The following is an 18,243-nucleotide window of genomic DNA, read 5'->3' as shown; positions in this document are numbered from 1 at the left end:
AAATACACTTTATTAAGTCAGTGGGTGGTAAAACAGCTTCTCTTTTTTGCAGGAAAGGAAATTCATCACTATGCTTCAATGTCTGGTAAACAGGAGCTCAATCACACAAACCCTTGCTCAAATGAGAAATAACTGCTCACAAAGACTTGGCCCATTGAAGTCAACAGTCTGAGCAAGGATAGTTAACCACAGTAAAATCTTGAAAGATCAAGCCCAAATATCAGAGTTTTAATTGGTATTGCACATCAAACAGCCCTTAATTTTATGTCCTATCCTGCAGTGCACTACATGCAAATTATTGTCATTGATTTAGTAATTCATCATAAGCACTGCTCCTGTGCTAGGATGAAAAGAAGCCTTAAATACAGCAGCTAAGTGGTTCCTTTGAAACACTGGAATGCCACATATCTCCATAGGACAATAAAATGTTTATCTTTTGTCATGCATTTCATTGCGCTGTTTAGTTGGGTGACCTTTTTAAAAGGTCCAGTGAGGCTGACACACACCTTCATTAAAGCAGCGTCTCCTCCTTCCCCCGCGAGAACAATGAGCGTGGGAGGGAAGAGGTGAGCAATCCACGGAGTAATGAAGAGATTTTGTTTCAGAGGGTTATCAATTATTTATGAGTAAATCCCCAGACGAACACATCCAAAGCTGAACAGTTTTTAACACGTTTCACTTCTGTACCCATGGCACAACACAAACAGACACTAGCTAAATTGGATGTCTGACTATTTGAGGTGTCAAATAGTGAGTTGAATCTGGACTTCAGTAAATCACTGTTGTGTTTTTTAAGTACAATGGTCTGCTAGATTTAAAGCTCTTCCACAGAATTCCTCCAATACTCAGAGAAAACATTCTTTATAGTATCTCCTGCTCATCAAGATCCCAGCAAAGAAAAAGCTCATACTGAAGAATTTCTGTAATTATGCTGACATAGTTGTCTAAATAGTCTAATATTCAAACTCTCAGAAGCATATCACCCAGCTTTGAATGGAATTTTATTCCACAATGGAATGAAATGGACCTGAACTTTTTCCATTAAGAAAAGACCAAGTTATGATCTTTATCTCCACAACAGGGTTTATATTTTTCAAAACAAAGCATTTGACTTCAAAGTAAAACTGTTTTATAACTGTGCTTTTTAAAAAGAAGATCCAAAGACTCTGTGATACAGTCTTTCTGTGATATAGGAAATACAAATATTACGCATTGGTTTTCCCCACAAAGTAAGGACAGTGAAACCAAGCAGTTGTATTTGCTAGGCACGCTTTCCCCAAGCCGTTAATCTATTTACAAATGCTGTCATGGAAAACAGCCATCCTGCATGTCTCAAAATGAAACCAAATCCACTGCCACGCAGTGAACATCCAGATCTGCAGAACTCTTCTTTGAGCTCTTCCGACCAACAAGATGTTGCCAAAGTCAACGCCACCGCTACAGTCAGACTTCAATGACTGTGTCTACAGCAGCTGTCACGGTGGCCCTGAGGCCACCTTTAGCACGAAATTCAAGCACCCTGTGAACCCAGGAGCCCAGCTGAGGCCCGCGTCCTGTAGACCAAGCCCGCGCCTGGCAAAGCAGTGGCAGGCCACACACATGTCCCCATGGTGGGTGGCCAGCCCTCCCACGCGTGGAGGAGCTCTCCGTGCAGCCTGGGCCCAGACACGGGGCACCGGGCCGGGCTGCGGCCAAGAGCGAGCAGACAGCAGCCAATGTAGGTTCCCCTGCCTCTCAAAGGCTCATCTGCAGGCTGCTTTCCAAAGGGATGAGTTCAGAGTGAAGTTCATAAAATCATGTCTTTTAAACCACACGTGGAACAAACACTTTCTGTCTTTTTTTTTTTTTTTTTTTTTTTTTTTTCCAGAAAAACCACAGGAGAAGAGCTGTTTAGATCAGCACTCTTCCCAGCACCTCCACAACTCTGGGAGCCAGCTCTGCTCCTACCCTCGCTTGGCTAGACTAAACTGCTCCTGGACAAAAAAAAAAGAGCCACTTAGAAATCCATTTTAGATTTGTTTGCACTACTTTAGAGGGTTTGTTATGTATTTGGATGAAAGGAGCCCATTAAGTACATCTATATTTACTTCATTACAGTGTGGCTCTTGAAGTTAGATGAAAAGATTTGCTCTGGCCAAGTTTGTTTATTCATCAACATCAGCTAAGATATGTTTTCAAAGGCTCATCCTCATTGCATTTACATGAAAGCATGCAGATTTTTTTTTCCAAGGGCTGAATCAAATTCTGAGAGCTGGAAAAGGACAAAATAAACTTTTGTGAGAATTACAAAATCAAGGAGCAGCACAGGAAAGCTTCCTACCATTTCCAGTTATTTATGAGGGGGAAAAAACCCCAGCCCTTCCCACCTAGAGTCATTCTTTCTTAACCTGTAGATTTATCACAGCCACAAATGGTAAGTAGATGATCAACCACCACACCCCTGGCCTAGATACTGGTGGCTGGCATATTGCTTACCCAGGGACACCAAAAGTGAAGAGTTAACCTCACCTGAAACACAACAGTTTAAGCAAACGTAGTTTCCCAAGTTTCCGATTTTTTTATCCACACTTCAACAAAAATAACTGCATTTCTTTCACAGGTGGTGTTGAAGAGCACTCCACTACTGCTAGCAAAGCATTATGTAGAAATACAGCCCACCACCCACCAACCTTAGCAGTACAGGTCCTAGTTATCTCTGACGGGAATCCCAACATGACTTGGTACTCACATGCCTTCAATATCAAAATTTTATCCCCAAGTTATGTAAATATTTAAATGACATTTATGGACAGTATCTTTCCTCATGAGTTTACACTTTCCCACGGAAGACTTCCAGAGTGATTAACAATGCTGATCTTTATCCTTCACACTGACTATTCATTCATGCTTTCTAAAATGAATACTGCTTCCATATGACCCAAGAGAGCTCTAACAAGGCAGTATTTATCTGCCCTAATCATCTACCACCACTGCTCTAATTAAAACTTCGCTATATCACATCCACGAATTGAAGGAACACCTCCTATCACCTGCCAGCACTGCCTGCCCTGCCTGGCACATGCGGTTTTCGGGAGGTGAGGGCCCAGGGGGGAAGGTGAGCTGGACACAGCACATGCACCCATGAGTGACCTATGGAGAAGCCATGGTCCAGCAATTCAGAGCATGAGGAATATTAGGATGGAGATGGGGGAACAGAAACCAAGGACATGTCAACTACCTTCAGTAAATTTGCAGATGAGTCTTCAGGCTTTGGCTTCCCCATCTGCACAGCAACATCTTACAGGTCCTCCAAGAGCCCACACGAACGCAGTGATTTCAAAGTCTAGAGTTTATTACCAGCATTGTTACACAAATGAGTGTGCACTGCCTGCCCTTTCCATGTTTTAATTGACATAAGCAGTCTCTGATGACACAGATGTTTAGAAACACACTGTATTCCCAAGGAAGAAGCCATCCTGAACTTTTTCCCCTACCAGAACAAGTGTTTTGGCATCATTATACACAGCATAAGCCCTGCAACTGATAGCATCCTTGGGATGCAGGGATGGGCAACGAGCAGCCAGGGCAGCCTTCCTGCAAGCTGTACAACCAGGGACCTCACCCAGTGCATCTTCCCTGCCGGCTCCACGCGGGGCCTGGGCCAGCACTTGCCACTCCTTCAGCAGAAACTCAAACTTGTGAGGGGCTCTCTTGGCCTAAGCTTGACAAACCACAGGTGGGGGCAAGTATCAGCATGCTGTGTCCCCTCACCCCAGCAGGTTGCAACACGCCTGCCCTCCCACCGTTGCCCTGGGGCCAAGCTACCCTCACACCCCCCACCCGAAATTTGCCATGTTCTCAACACCTGGAAGCAGAGGCATCACTATAAGAGCCTGGGCAATGTTATTTGAATGATTTATTGTTTCAATTAAGTGTTAAACAATGTTTTCAAGCCTTCTTGGTCTATTAATCTTACTCTTTCATTATATTTTGCAGTTACAAATGATATGGTGTTGGAAATACCTTGAAAAAGCCCCTCCATTCTCCATCCCCATCCTTAGTGGAAGGAAAAAGACTGTCCTGTTCCAGCCATTGAACTCTACAGTACTTTACCATCAGCACCAATGAGCTGATAAACAGATTTAACCCCTTTGTGTGTCAATGAAGACTGCACTGCCCCAGGAAAGAGTGTTCCTTAACTAAATGCCACTGCATAGCCACTAAAGAAAACTCAATTGCATTTCTTGTGAATTCCTCAGAACAGTGCTTATTACAATATAAATTAGCTCTAGATTACTGAGCATTTCTTATTTAGAACTTGAAATCCAGCTGCCACTTTCTGATCAATATAACTTCAACAGTATAATAAATTTAGAGCTCAAGTTATCTAGTAGCAGTCATCTGTATACAATACATGATCAAAAGCCATATTAATGTTCAAGTGCCTGGTGGTGAGGCTTATTACACACGTGGTGCCTTAAAATGCAATGGATTACCTGTTTCTTTTCCTCATTAAATGACATTTCATAGAAGAAACTGAACAAAACATAGGTGAGCTTGCTGTCATATCCCACAACCTTTACCCGCAGGAGCAATGTGTTGCCTTCAGATCAGCTTCTCAGCTGAAAGTTGCAGATCCTCATTGCTGACCTGAATATTGATTTTATGTTAATAAAACCTTGTGTTGAAATACTGGTTAAGGATAAAAATGCTCTTGCACTTCAGGTCTGAGAGATGTTGTGCATACTGTACTCACAGTTTCTTTCAACGAGAGCAAAAGACACTCACCCCTTACAGGAGATGCTCCAAAGGCTGCAGAATTTGGCCACAGTTAAACAAGCTTAACACCTGAATTACTAACTTTTCCAGTACAGGACAGCACTTCTGCTATAACGAATCTGCACACCTCACATATATGTAGATTTATCAAGGCAAAATTTTTAAAGATGTAAAATAAGAAACACTGGAATTTGAAAATTCTGCTTCGGTGTTCTCTGAGAGAAAAAAATACCATAACGGGGTACTTCCGTTTACCTACTGGTTATCTTTAGTAGTGCTTGCTTCTGCAAATTCTCTTTAACAGACACTGCTCTGATCATCATTTAACTGCAACGCAGACAGACTTCAACTGCATTACAGAGGATTTGCTTCTGGTTTCACACAGTGCACTTATTTTTTTTAAAGCTTAATTTAACAAAATAAGAACTCAGGATAAAAAGTTAATTAGCTCGTAGGAAGGAGAAAATATTTTCTGCCAAAATTTTACCTTTGCTCTTTCTCTGTCTCTCTTTTTCTGCATTTGTTGCTTAATGGCTCAATATTACTTCAAAGGCCATTCTTTTAAAAATGTAATCAACTCAAGTACTCAGCACCACAGATGATATATTACTCTCCTTAAAACCAAATCTCTGAGGGACAGATTAGAAAGAAAGGTTAAAGAGCTCTATCGTTCAAAGCATTACAGTTCAGACACCTATAAATCACTATGTTTGTTTATTTAGATAATTGGGTCCATTAGCGTGTGCAACATTCAAGCTGCACAACTTTCTGGTATGACCGTTTGCCAGTTTTTTTCTTGTCCCTCTCAGAAGCACTAAGGGAAATAAACGCTCCAAGCAGCACACACGGCAAACGATGCGTTAGGACTAACTTGTGCTTGCAGCTCTCTTCGCAACGCTTTGAAAAGCAGCCCCTGACCTCCCCGGGTGCTCCCTTCCTCTTAAAAGAGTTTCCAAGACCAAGAGCAGATGCCACAGTGAAACAAACTGGAGTCTGTCACCACGTAATGGGATTTCAATGAAAACAGAGTTAAGGGGCAGCAGCCGGAGGCGCAGAGGACCCCGCCGCCGTGGAGCGGCACAATAACCCCGGCGGGGGCCAGATCCTGCCCGCTCGGGCCGTGCCCTGCACCTGTGACGGCTCCTGCCCAAATTACCCTGCCAAATAAACCAATGGCCGCCGCGCCCGCAGCACAGACCGCGGCCGGACAGGGGCAGCCCTGCGGTGCCCGCCGCGCCCCCCAGCCCTGCGGCGGCCCCGCCACCAGCCTCCCGCAGCCGCGCAGCAACCCGCGCCCTCAGCGACAGTAACCCCCCTGCAACCCACAGGCACAGCAACTTCGCGCACCGCCCCCAACTCACCGAGAAGCGCCGGCTCCGCGGAGAGACGCGCCCGAGGATGCTGCCTCCCGCGGAGCGCTGCCCGCAGGGGCCGGGCAGCAGCGCGGCGAGGGGAGGGAAGAGAGGCAGCAAGTTGCGGCGCGTCTCTCTCTCTTTCCCCTCCTCCTCTTCCTCCTCCCTTTCTCCCTCCTCCTCCTCCGCTCGGCAGGAGGGCCGAGGGGAGGAGGCGGAGAGGGTCGGAGCGCGGCCGCGGAGCGGGCGCGCAGCAGTGCGCATGTCCCCGCGCCCGCCGCCGGGAGGCGACCGCTGCGGCGGCGGCGCCGCGGGCTAGCAGCGCGGCAGTGCAACCCCGCCGCCCCCCCGCGCACCGCAGCGCGCCTTTGCGGAGGCTGCGCGGGGTACGGCTGCCGCCGCCGCATCACCTTACTCCGCGGAGGCGGAGCGGGCGGGGAGGGCACGGACATGGCAGCCGCCGCCGGGCTGCCCACCTTGCGGCGCTGCCGGCGGCCCCGGCGGAGGGGGCTCGGTCGCCCCTGAGCAGCGGGGCACGCAGGCGGCCCGCCGGCAGCGGGCGGAGGGCTGGGGTCGGCGGCCAGGGCTGCAGCGGTGGAGGCGCCACCGCTGTTTGCTGCCCATGGTTCTCCAGGCTGCTCGGCTGGAGGGTGATCCGGTGGCCAGCCTGGAAAAGGAAGGAAAAAGGGTGAATCCCGGAGTCCTATTATTTTTTTCCCTCCGTTAAGTGAGCATGACTAATGAAGACAGGTATTATGACAAAAGGGGCCGAGGTCTTTTAAGCAAAAGAAATAACCATGTTTTACATCATGTAGGGAAGTGCAAGGACTTTGAGAGAAAAGCACTGTAAGAGCAAAGGCAGGAAAGGCTGCAAAGGCAAAATGCCTAACTTGGATCTCTGGGTATTTTTTAGGGAAATTGCACAATTGCTATAAGTTTCCACGCAGATGTAAGGACTGACCTAACACCCAGTGAGTTTCTTCCCGAGAACAAGTTCAAACCCCATGTTCCATTCTGCAGCACCACAGATGTTGCAGACGTGGCACGCTCAAGGTTTGAGCCAGAATCTGCATTAGATGCTTACCAAATAATAATTTGACTATGCAGGAAAAATAATGTTGGAGTTTTGTTTGCTTGTTTGCTTTTAAATAATGCAAATACAGCATTTCATCATCACCTAACCTTTGGCAAGATTGCAGCTCAGTTTATTATCTCCATGCACATCCATCCAATGAATCCTCAGAGCTGATCCTTTCTTCACATCATCTTTCAATATTGCCAGCTGTTGGGTTCCTCTGTTGATGCTTTGTTTTTCTTTTGAGCCTTCTTTAAGCTCTTTGTCCAACAACTTCTGTCCTTGCTGGGCAGCATAGTCCATATCTAGCAGAGTCCAGCCCATCTCAGTTTGTCCACATGGCCCCTGCAACAAAATGGATATTATTCTACCATGTAGCCTGCCAGCTCTTATAATATCCAGCTGATGATTGCAGGTTTGCCAATCTGGTGCTGCTTTTCTTTGTGGCAAACGTGCCGCTGTATTGGCACATTGTAGCAGACCTAATGATGTTTTCCTCAGACTTCATTCTCTGGTTTCCTTTGCCTGTCCTTGCAGAGAGTTCCCATCAAATCCCCCCATTAGTAACAAGCAGGCTTTGTGAAACCCCTCACATCTGCATCCATATCCCTCATGGTGACTCTGCAATGAACTCAACTCTCTGAATGACTTTAACTGTTTCCCCTCCATTTGTGTTGGTTTCTTGACATTGTAGTCAACGAAGATTTGCACACATGGAGTACTTTTGTTCTACCTCTGTCCTCCCTCATTCAAGACCAGTGGTTCTCCAGCTCTGCTCAAGGATCACAGATGTCCTATAAAGTCCTAGTAAGGTATCGCAGCCATTTTGTGTGTCTGTAATGTTTGCAGTAAGAAAACATATTCTGATTAGTAGGAAATTTTGGAGAGTAACGATAGTGTGTAGATCCAAAAAGACTGGAAACCAATTTTCTAACAGCTACTCCCCTTCAGCTATATCTTTTGGCACAGTTTGATGTCATCAGCAACATGCAGTTTTCCTTGAGTCTTCACAAGGGATGCACACAGCATGCCAGTGCACTGAAACCCTTAGGAACCTTCCGTCTCTTTAAACCTACAGTAGACATTCCTAGTCCTCCAGATACTTAGTTTATTTGGATTTAATTAGTTGAAAAATCTAAATAAGCTAAATCAAACCCATATACTTGCTTTTGAACAAGAGCCACTACATGTAGTAGTGTAAAAAGGGTATTACCATAACAATTTACATTCTCATCTTAACCTATACTCCTGTCTGTTCAAATGTAAACAAAGCCAAAGACAGCTCCAAAAGAGAGGGGCGGCTCTCTTTTCTTTCTTCTCTGCCCACCTCCTCTCTCTCCTTTGCCCTCCAGCTCCAAATACCATTTGGTTTAATTTATCTTCTCCTGTATTTAGGAAGAAAACAATTGTTATATGTTTCTTTTTTAAATCTAGACAAGTGGGGTTTCCTCACTAACTAACCTTTACTTGCAGCCCTATTCAGCACACAGGCAAAGATCAGGAAGGAAAGGAGAGATGTAGAGAATGAAGGAAAGGAGGCAGCCTGCAATCTCTTGACAAAAGGGAAAGATCAGCCATGGACTCAAAATGGAGGGGTAGGTGGGGAGTGTAAAGGCAATGGACAGCCAGCAGAGATGGAGGGAGAGGAACTGGGTAGGCAAGAGGCAAAGATGAAGTCTTTCAAAAGCTAGCAAAAAAACAAGCACTCTTAGCTATGATTAATTCTGCACTCCACGAGAGTGAAACTATTCCCTCCTGTCATTTCTGTGACAGGCACTCCCAAAGGCCCCCATAGCTGCTAGAGCTCCATTATCTGAGGCATTGCGCTGATACATAAGTGATGTGGTCCCTGCCACAAGGGCCTTACAGTTTAGCACGAGCCAAAACACAACAAAGGAATGGAAAGAATAGCATGAGGGCCCAGGAGAGGAAGGACAGCTGAAACCTTGCAAGCCTATGTTATGCAACATCATGGTTATAATCATATGTAAATAACGTAAGAATAATGTACATGCATAATAGCAACCCAGCCTCCATCTCAGGCACTTCCATTGCTTTTTGTTTGTTTGTTTTTGTTTTTGTTTTTTTTCCCCACCGTTTTAAGAACCAGGAAGAATCCAGCACCTGATTTAACCTTTTGTCCAAACATCTGTTGTTGGTAGTCACTAGCAGTACTGGGCAGCAGGATAACACCATGATAGCTGAAGCAAAAGGCATACGAGCTGCTGGAAGTGACATCCCTTGACTTGTAACGTTCTGGGAGAGCAGCAGCAAGGTGCAGCTGGACAGGCACAACCTTTGCTCTAACCTGGGCTGGAATAGCCTGACTCTGTCCCTTGTTTGGCCCCTGCGCTGCCCCATCATCCTGGTACAACTCTTTGTGAGTGAACTGGATAAAGAAGTTATTTTTCGGCTGGATCAGTTCCCAGCCCAGCTCTCGGTGAAGGCACACCAGTACTCCAGCCACCCAGCTGGGCAGTGTGGGAAGGAGCAGCAGGGGCAAGCAGGGAGGCAGCGGGGCTTGTAGGAGCTGCTGGAGGTGTAACACTCCATATGCACAGCACTGGCCTCAGCTGTGCCTGTGCAAAGCAGGTGGTTTCACTAAACTGCATTTTCAGATGTCTAGAATGGATTTAGGTGCTCAAATTCAGACACCTGAGGTCTCAGTTTCATAGGATGGTATGCACTAAGCCAGCAGTCCACCTCCACCAAAAATGAGGAGGTCCTCTTCCCAGCTGTGCAGTCCCATTATTTGTCTTTTATGAGCTATGCTAGCTGTGAATAAATGAAACCCTTCACTTACCAGTGCTGTTCACTAACCAGCCAGAAACATGACCCAGAAACAGCTGCCTAGTTTTCTGCTGGGTCAGTGAGTTAAAACAGCTCACAGGCAAGTCAAATAAGGACCAGAACCACCACAAGTAAGGAGGCAGGGTCTTTGGCTGGGAAGGGGTCTGGGTTAGAGAAGAAAGGAGGAGAAGGAACAAGACTTCCCCCTTATGGCAAGAGCAAGCCATTGGATATGCTCAGGTGCTCATAGATGCAGCTTTAGAGGTCAAGTTACACGTGTTTACCCAGGAATGCACAAATTCTGTGGAGGCAGGCCACTCTGCAGTTTGCTGCAATCCCTAAATTAATTCCTATTTTATATAATATATAGGGTGGTCCTAGTTCCACATCTCTTATTCATGTAGAAATACTCATTAAAGAAGTTTTAGTAAGTAATTGGGGAAAAATCTGAGTTGTCAGACTGCAGGGTTCTGCGATTTGGGGAAACTGAAATATCTTTTGAAGATATGTTGAGGTATATCCCCTAATTATCATTCGTGTATAGTATAAGAAAACCTGTTATAAAGAGAATGCTACTTTACATGAGTGTAAATTGCCTGTGGGTGACTAGGGCAGAGATGTACCTTAGGCATACAGGAGCCCTTAGAGTATCCCTCACCCATGCCACTTGGTGTGATTTAATGTGCTCTATCTGCCTTGCAACAGGGGAGAGGCTCATCCTTGCTCAGCTCCCTCTCCCTGCACACTGAAAAGAAATAAAGTTGAATAGGCTGATGTGTTTTTCTTTCTTCATGCGGGATTTGCCTCACTCCTACCCTCTCATCTGCCTCCTCCATCTAGTGTGGACTTTGTCCTCACTTAACAGAGTGTATTATGGAATGGCCCTGAGCTGCCCACAAACATTACCATTACCCCTCTATAGGTACGTTGTTGGCCTGGTTTTCAAAAGGTCTGAGCAGTCCTACTTCTTTAAGGAGCAAAAGGACCTGAGGAAATCACCTCTGGAAATGAAGCCATTAGGGATTGGAAGGGGACTTTAAAGGAGGCAGGGGAGCTGGTAGGAAAGCATTGCTTCTATTCAAGGAACACATCAGTAAAAAACTGCCACTGGCAAGGGGACAGATTAAATAATCTAATAGAACTTTCTTACAGGCCAAAAAAATCCTGTGAAAGCCTGGATGGCTACATGCCGCATCTCTGAAATCAATGACAAATCGCATTATGGTTGAGGTGCATAAAATAGTCCTGTCAAAGAAATGGCTCCTACCGTGGCAAATATATCTGAGACGGTCATTGTTAGTTCTGCTTCCCAGTTAATGCCAAGGCCTTGCAGGCAATTAAGCTATCTTCTGAGCAAAACATTGGGCCTAGGTTTCCCCCAAAGGAGGGAAATTTATTAAATGGACAAAGTAATTCCTTGTGACGCCACTGCTGGGGAAGCCCACTTCCATGCTTCTTGTCAAGGAGGAAAGAGAGAAGACTAAAGGAGCTGCTATACCTGCTGAGCAGTGCCAGGACCTGTGATCAGCCTTAGCAGGCCTTCCCCATGGCAGGGTGGGCTCCAGGGGCCTGGCTGTGCCTTCGGACTGACTTGGCCAGCCTCGGAGCCCTGGGCTTGGCTGCAATGGCTCCTCAGAAGCACAGCTACTGGGGAGTGGAGCGAGGCCTGCAGTGCATCTGCCTGGAGCTTTTCCACACACAGCTTTCCACCCCAGAATCCTATTGTCATGAGACAGTAGATTTTTTAGGCTCATCAATTCTGGTGACACAATCCAGCAATTTATTTTTAGAGGGTGTGAGCAGGTGTCCATGGTAGCATTTTAGCTGGCAGTGCTGCAGCATTGCTATTCAGGAGCACTTGGTTGCTTTTGTATCTTGACTAGTTACTGGAAATATATGGTTATTTTTTACTTGTTTTTAGCTTTAGGAATGGCCTGGGTGAAACAAAGGAAAACACTTGCACCTTTAAACTGACTTTCATCCATCAGACTTTCAGCATCCCGATAAGAAACTACAGAAGTGATACTAATGATTCATCTGCAGCATTGATTGTAGATGACGGCTGGGAAAGAGAACTAAAATAATAAATTAAAACTAATGACCGTAACTGATTGAGAAAATATTTTGGTTCAGGAAATCACATCAAATGTTGTTTTTTTTTTTCACAAGTATTAGAAATTGCATATGAATTATTCAGTCAGAAGATTGGTTGCTAGTATTCAAAATAATGACAATCTACATTCACAGTTACAAACTATTTTGATTATTTTTTTCATAACTACCTTTATGTATTAGTCTTTAAGACTGCTGTGATATAATCCTCCATCAATATTTTTAAACTGTCACTCAATAAAATGTAGGATCATAGTGTTCATTTGCTTGGAGAAACAATGTAGCGAGTTTGACCCAAACCCATCTTCATGTAATTACGAGGATGGCAAACTGGCTTCTATTGACATTCACAAGAGTCATGCTTGAATCTACAAATTACTTAGTCTATCTGAGCTCCCACTCTTTGTATTAAAAATATGATAACTATGCAATTTCAGTTTGCTGCAGCAAAATTTGGGACATATTGCTGGCTTTGGGGAATAAAAGACCAATTTCCCATTGCTGAATATGAACAGAGATGCTGCTGCATCATGTGTAAAGAGGCTGAAGTGGTCCTTAAAAACACACTGAAAAACCCCATCAAGAAATCCAAGCCATTACCACAGAGGAGTCCATTACTAACATTTAGCCTGACTGCAGAGCAAGTGTTTGGAAGCAAATCAAAACTTGCCTGAGAAACGGAGTAAAAAAGATTTTCTGAATTTACTAATGCTCATTTCAATTGATAGCCCACCTGCCAAGTGTAATGAACCTGAACATATTGTGGCCACTAGTGCTAGAAAGTAGCTTTTTGCCAAAAATAGAGAGAGAAATTATGGAAAGGAAAATCAGTACCATTGCCACTTTTTCACATGCTGAGGTAAAAGGTTGATTTTTGCAAAGGCTAAAAAAATTTCTTTGCCTTTAGGCTAAGAATGATTAATTATTACTCACAAAGACAGCAGAATACAGAGATTAAGAAGGAGAAGGCCTGAAGTAATGCTCCAGCGCAGGAGCTGTGGTGGTGCAGGAGGTGAACTGCATTTCTCAAGGTGAAAATTGCCCTGCTCTGAGAGCAGAAATTAGTGGCACTGCAGCCCATGGCCACCCCAAATGGGAAAGTACAGGGTCTGTCTCCCTGGTTCACAATGTGGGTGAGGGGCTACTACCCGGAGAGGGCTCAGGTCCTGGGGGGTGGAAAGAGTTGGGTGAATGCTCAATTTGAATGACAAATGCTTCATCAGTGTATGACTTCTTTTCACAGATGGCTGCATTCAGGAAGAGCTTTGAAGGATTAGAGCCTAAAGTGTTTGACCTTTCCTGCCTCTCTTACCAGGAAGCCGGAGGTCAAATTAAAGGTTCGGGTTCCATGGCACGCTGATCTCCGTGTGTGGGGTCAGGCTGGTGGCTGTCTGTCTGTCTGACAGGATTCACCATCACAGGGGCTGCAGCTCGGGGGATGACCAGGGGGACATCAGCTCCTCTGAAAGCAGCAGCAGCCGCCAGGAGCTGAGCTGAGCTGAGCCAAACCAGGCCTAGTGCCCAGCTGTGACACCCAGGAGTCCAGTTCCCACAAAGACTTTTGCCTTTTACTCCTGTAATAGTTCTTTCAGCCTTCTCTGACTGGCTTTGAGTTGTAAGGCAATGAGAAGAGAAGCCTGGAAGACCTGAAAGAATGAATAAATATATTTGGAACCTCAAGAATTATTTTTATGGCTGTGTATATCTCCCCTCCCTGTTGGTATCTCACAAATAGGAAAAAAGGATTTTTAAAATAACCTTGAAGTTCATTTTTAATACAGGCATCATGATTAATTAAAACAGCAGAAATTAATTTTGAGCTAAATGCACACTTCAGTTGCCCCAAGACAGGGGTGTATTTAAAATGAGAAGCAAACAAAATCCATCACATAGAGAAAAATTATAGACAGAAAAAAATTTAAACAAGTCATTATTTGAAATGCAAAAATGTAATATATGTGTTTTAAAATAAGTTAGATGAAAGATTTTTCTACTTTCTTTTCCCACCTTTTCAAATCTTGTGGAAGGAAACATGCCTGAGGCAAACTCAGGAACTATTTCCTTTTTGATAAAAAGGCCTTTGGTTTCAAAGGCTATCTGCTCAGTAATATAGCTAAATCTATTTCAAATTCAGGGAGAGTAAAGCTTTTGATTTAGTACAGTGTTAATGTTGGGAAAGACATTTAATCCTCAATTTTCTGGAGTCTCTTTAAACTTCTGGCAAATATCACCCTATATCACTATGCAACATTCACTCTCAAAAATGTCTGCTACTTTTTTTTTTTTTTTTTTGGTAACAAGGCAAGTATAAAAGAAAATAAACCTAATTAATATATAGGTTGGAAGTGTTAAGTTGCTTTCAAGGGACCTGTTAGAGGGGGGGTGTTAGTTGTCCCATGTTGGCTGGGACAGTCCTGGGATGCAAACCGGTTTTTTTGACATCTTCAGACACTGTTTTTTTCCTGGTCTTACAAACCATAGGCTGCATAGCCCACTCCTGCCTTTGCAACCTTGCGTGCTCTATGGTGAGTTATCCGCTGGGATACTTCTGTAGGGTGTCTGGTGGGTGTTTCCACTCCCGTAAAAGCTGATCTCCTCATCTCTAACTTATATGGTAGGGTACTAGAAGGAAAATTCATAAAAACTCATAAAAAGAGGTGATATGGTTGGCACCTGCCATATTTGCCTCCCTCTGTCTTGTCTGCCTAACACCTCTCCTGTGCCGGCAGATGAATTCCCATGCAGTGTTAGCCTGGGAGTGATGGGGGAGAGTGGGACAGGGGCAGGACCCCTTCCCTCCTTCACATCATCAGTGGTCCCGACCACAGCAATGGGGACACACAGACAGAGTTGTCCTGGCCTCAGCAAGACACGGCAGTGCCAAAACACATGGTTCCCTCATTCAGTGCTGTGCTGGTGCCACCACTTTTTGACTTATCATAACATTTGTATCAATGATCACCCAGCATTATTCATAAAAATGCATATTGCTTTAAATATTGTTCTCAATTCCATGAACTGGTGACTGGATCTGAAACAAGTGATGAAGAAACAATATGCAGTTTCCTAGGTGTCCTTCAAACTACAGTGTAACAGCTAATTTGCTGACTGTGTCCTTTTTTCCTTCACCAGATCCTTTTTCTTCTCTTCCCCACTGGCTATACTGTGTAACTCTCCACAGAGATATTAATGTAATTACTGGGCAAATCAATGTGGGTTCTGAACTGCCTGGGTGTTATGTTCGTGCCCTCTTTTCTGGGGCAGCCCCCGTACAGCTGGTGCAGGGAAGCAGAAACATGTCCTCTAATAACCTCACCAAATCTTCAAAAGGACTGAAGCGATGCAGGGGATCATTTTATGGTTATAGTGGTAGTGATACAGCAGTTACAATGTCTGCCCAAGCTTCTCCTATAACATACTTCAGGAGTTCCCAACACAACTACAGAAAATGTAGTTTCACTTTTCACTGACGGTGATATTATAAAATCAGGAACAAATCCTTAAAGAGCTTAAGATAATAATCTGTTTGGGTTTAATTTATGAGAAGTCTTGTGTTTAAGAGAATGATTAAGGATTTGCTCTGTATAAGCTCACACATCTCTGTCTGCTGGCATCGGGGTCAGGGATTCTTTTGTCTTTGTTTTAGGGTGAAAAGTCCATGTGTATACACCTGGTGCCATGTCTCCAGCACTGGTACTTTCTACCACCTCATTTAACAGCTTTTGTCTACCATGTGCTCAGCTTGAATACTGCAAATGCAGAAGGTGCTGAAAATGCCTGTCCTGGACTTTCACCACCTCTGTCTGGGGCTGGTAAATATTCCAACCCTACCTCCGCAAGAAACCGCCTCAGCAGGGAGCAAGGGCTATGGACAAAGCTGGTGTTACTTTAACCTCAAGAATTAATATATTCAACTGAGGCAGACTGTGCTGTGCAGCACGTAGCTGGTGCAATTCTACAGACACATGAGCCTGTTTTTAGTAAAGCTGCTATTTCGCATGAAGAAATGTTTTAGAAAGGGGGGAGGGGGAAAGGAGGGGGAAGCCAGAGTCTTCAAGGAACTTTCTTACAAAATGGGGAAGAGCAGAAGAAGAAGGTTATCAAAGATTGTAACATCTCTAGTGACACAGAGACTGCCCATAGGGCATTCCAGTTTGCTCCATGGGTGTGCTCATTGTGAAAACTGTCATTGTTACCCACCATTAGGCTTCCAAACTCCATTTTGTATTATTTGCCATCTCAGGAAGATGCTATATCCCAGTAAAACATTTCAATTTTATTGTGCTGAAACACCAGAAGGATTTGGCGTGATTTTCACCAAGCCACCTGAAAAGTAGGTCAGTGGCTATACATTTTGAAGATAACTGCAGTGCTACAGTGGAAACTGAGTTAATCTTGATGTATATGAATATACCCCCTGACCTCGCTGCAGGGGACAGTCTGAACATAAATATATCTTCACTAATCTTTTCTCAACCAGATATTTGTGAAGGGGAAGGCCTCATGACATTTTCTTTTTCATTAAATACCATGGGGCAAAATCTGTTGAGTTTGTTTGGACAGAGGCATCTAAATTTGGATGTAGCCTGTAAACCCTTAGGATGGGAGAATAAAATTTAATGGAAACAGAGAATATGACATAAAACTTAGTTTAAATTAATTTATATCTGGAATTCCTCTTCACAAAGTAAATTTGCAATTAGCTATACTCAGATAAAGGACAGACCTCTTTTAGTGATGGCTCAGCTAATGAAATGTATAGATTTAGGTCTATGCAGCTGCACAAAGTCACTGTTAAAACCATGCAGGAAAGCCCTGGCATATTCTAAGTTCCTGAGTTTCCCTAGAGCAGTTATTCCCTGCTGTATCTCATTTCAGCCTTGGTTTGTTGCATTTAAATATGTATTTTTGAAATTCTGAAATCTCTTTATAGATGCAGGCAGAAAGCGTAGGCTGCAGGCAGGGAGATGGGTATGGAAAAGGAGGGAAGGAGGGAAAACAAATGTGAAGTATTTCAGAGCTAATATAAACATCACATTACACAACATAACATTTAAACTCTTTTTAAAACAAAATTAAACCCCTTTTGGACAGGGTAGACACCAGGGCACAGAGCAGGGACAAACAAGTTATCCAAGCTTACACATATTGCATGGAGGCCCTCTCAGAACAGTTCCCATTGAGTTATAAATGCTTGGATTAATGTGAGGGGGAAAAAAAAAAAAAAGAAAAAAAAGGAGAAATTATGTGTCAATAGATAAAAATAAAACCAGAAGCATTCAAATAGCTATAGGTTGCCTAAGAGGGAGACTGATGGGAGGAGATTAGATACCGTGCAAAGAATTCAGTTGGCCTCCTACATGGTGGCTGAAGATGAGCTCCTGGTGGGACATGTGGCTTCAGAGGATTGATGGGGGCTTGAAGAAGCAGGAGATGGACATGAAGAAACATGGCAGTGACAGACCTATTACTTGATGAACATCCAGGCTTTGAAGGCTGCATGTCAGAGATGCTGCAGAAAAATGGCAGCAGCAGCAACCAGCAGTGTGTCTGGTGCTGTTGGGGCAATCAGCAGGGTGGGCAGTGATGGTTTGATGGCCTCTAAAGGTTTTGTCCTGATGAAGAGGAGGCTTCTGGTGAGGAGCAGCTTCTCTGCAGGAGACTCTGCTGAGAGGCAGAGGCAAGAACAAGCTGTTCTCCAGGGCTTTTCTTTTGGTGAGAGATATACAAATATAAATTTTTTAAAAATCTAATTAGCTTGTAAATGAGGAGATTCTGAAGTGATCTGTCACAGACTATAAATGACATGGTTCAGAAAACAAAGTCCTAACAAAGATTCAGTGGATGGAAGCTGAAGCTGGGTAAGTTTGAGCTAAAAATAAAATGTAGGTCTTGACCACTGAAACAGCTTATGACAGGATGTGGTTAATTTCTCCCTCAAGTTAAATCTTTAGATCAGGATTAGATTTCCTTCTTTAAAAAATGCCCTCATTCAGCCAGCACAGAGGTGTTCAGCTCTACACTCCTGGGGCAAAGGGTAATATTGTAGGGAGTTACACTGAAGCCTGCAATGATGCAGCCTGGACTTAAAATCTGTGACTCTAGAATAACTACCCTTGAGCAATATGTGATTACAAGGGTTGAAAATGTGCATTA

General features: G+C 44.2%; 1 protein-coding gene across 2 annotated transcripts in view; it reads right to left on the bottom strand.

Moving 5' to 3' along the window:
• The window catches only part of PAG1 (phosphoprotein membrane anchor with glycosphingolipid microdomains 1), a 107,031-nt gene extending 100,782 nt beyond the window's left edge, over positions 1–6,249 (bottom strand). Inside the window, exon 1 of one of the 2 annotated variants that reach the window (XM_082046236.1) lies at positions 6,120–6,249. The gene's annotated coding sequence lies outside the window, so the exon portion shown is untranslated. The remainder of the gene's footprint in view (positions 1–6,119) is intronic. The other variant, XM_082046235.1, reaches the window with a different exon arrangement.
• Positions 6,250–18,243: the final 11,994 nt, after the last annotated feature.

The sequence above is a fragment of the Streptopelia decaocto genome (assembly GCF_964273445.1).
Source record: "Streptopelia decaocto genome assembly, chromosome: 2".
Classification (NCBI taxonomy): Eukaryota; Metazoa; Chordata; class Aves; order Columbiformes; family Columbidae; genus Streptopelia; species Streptopelia decaocto.
This window is presented reverse-complemented; position numbering and strand designations above follow the sequence as displayed.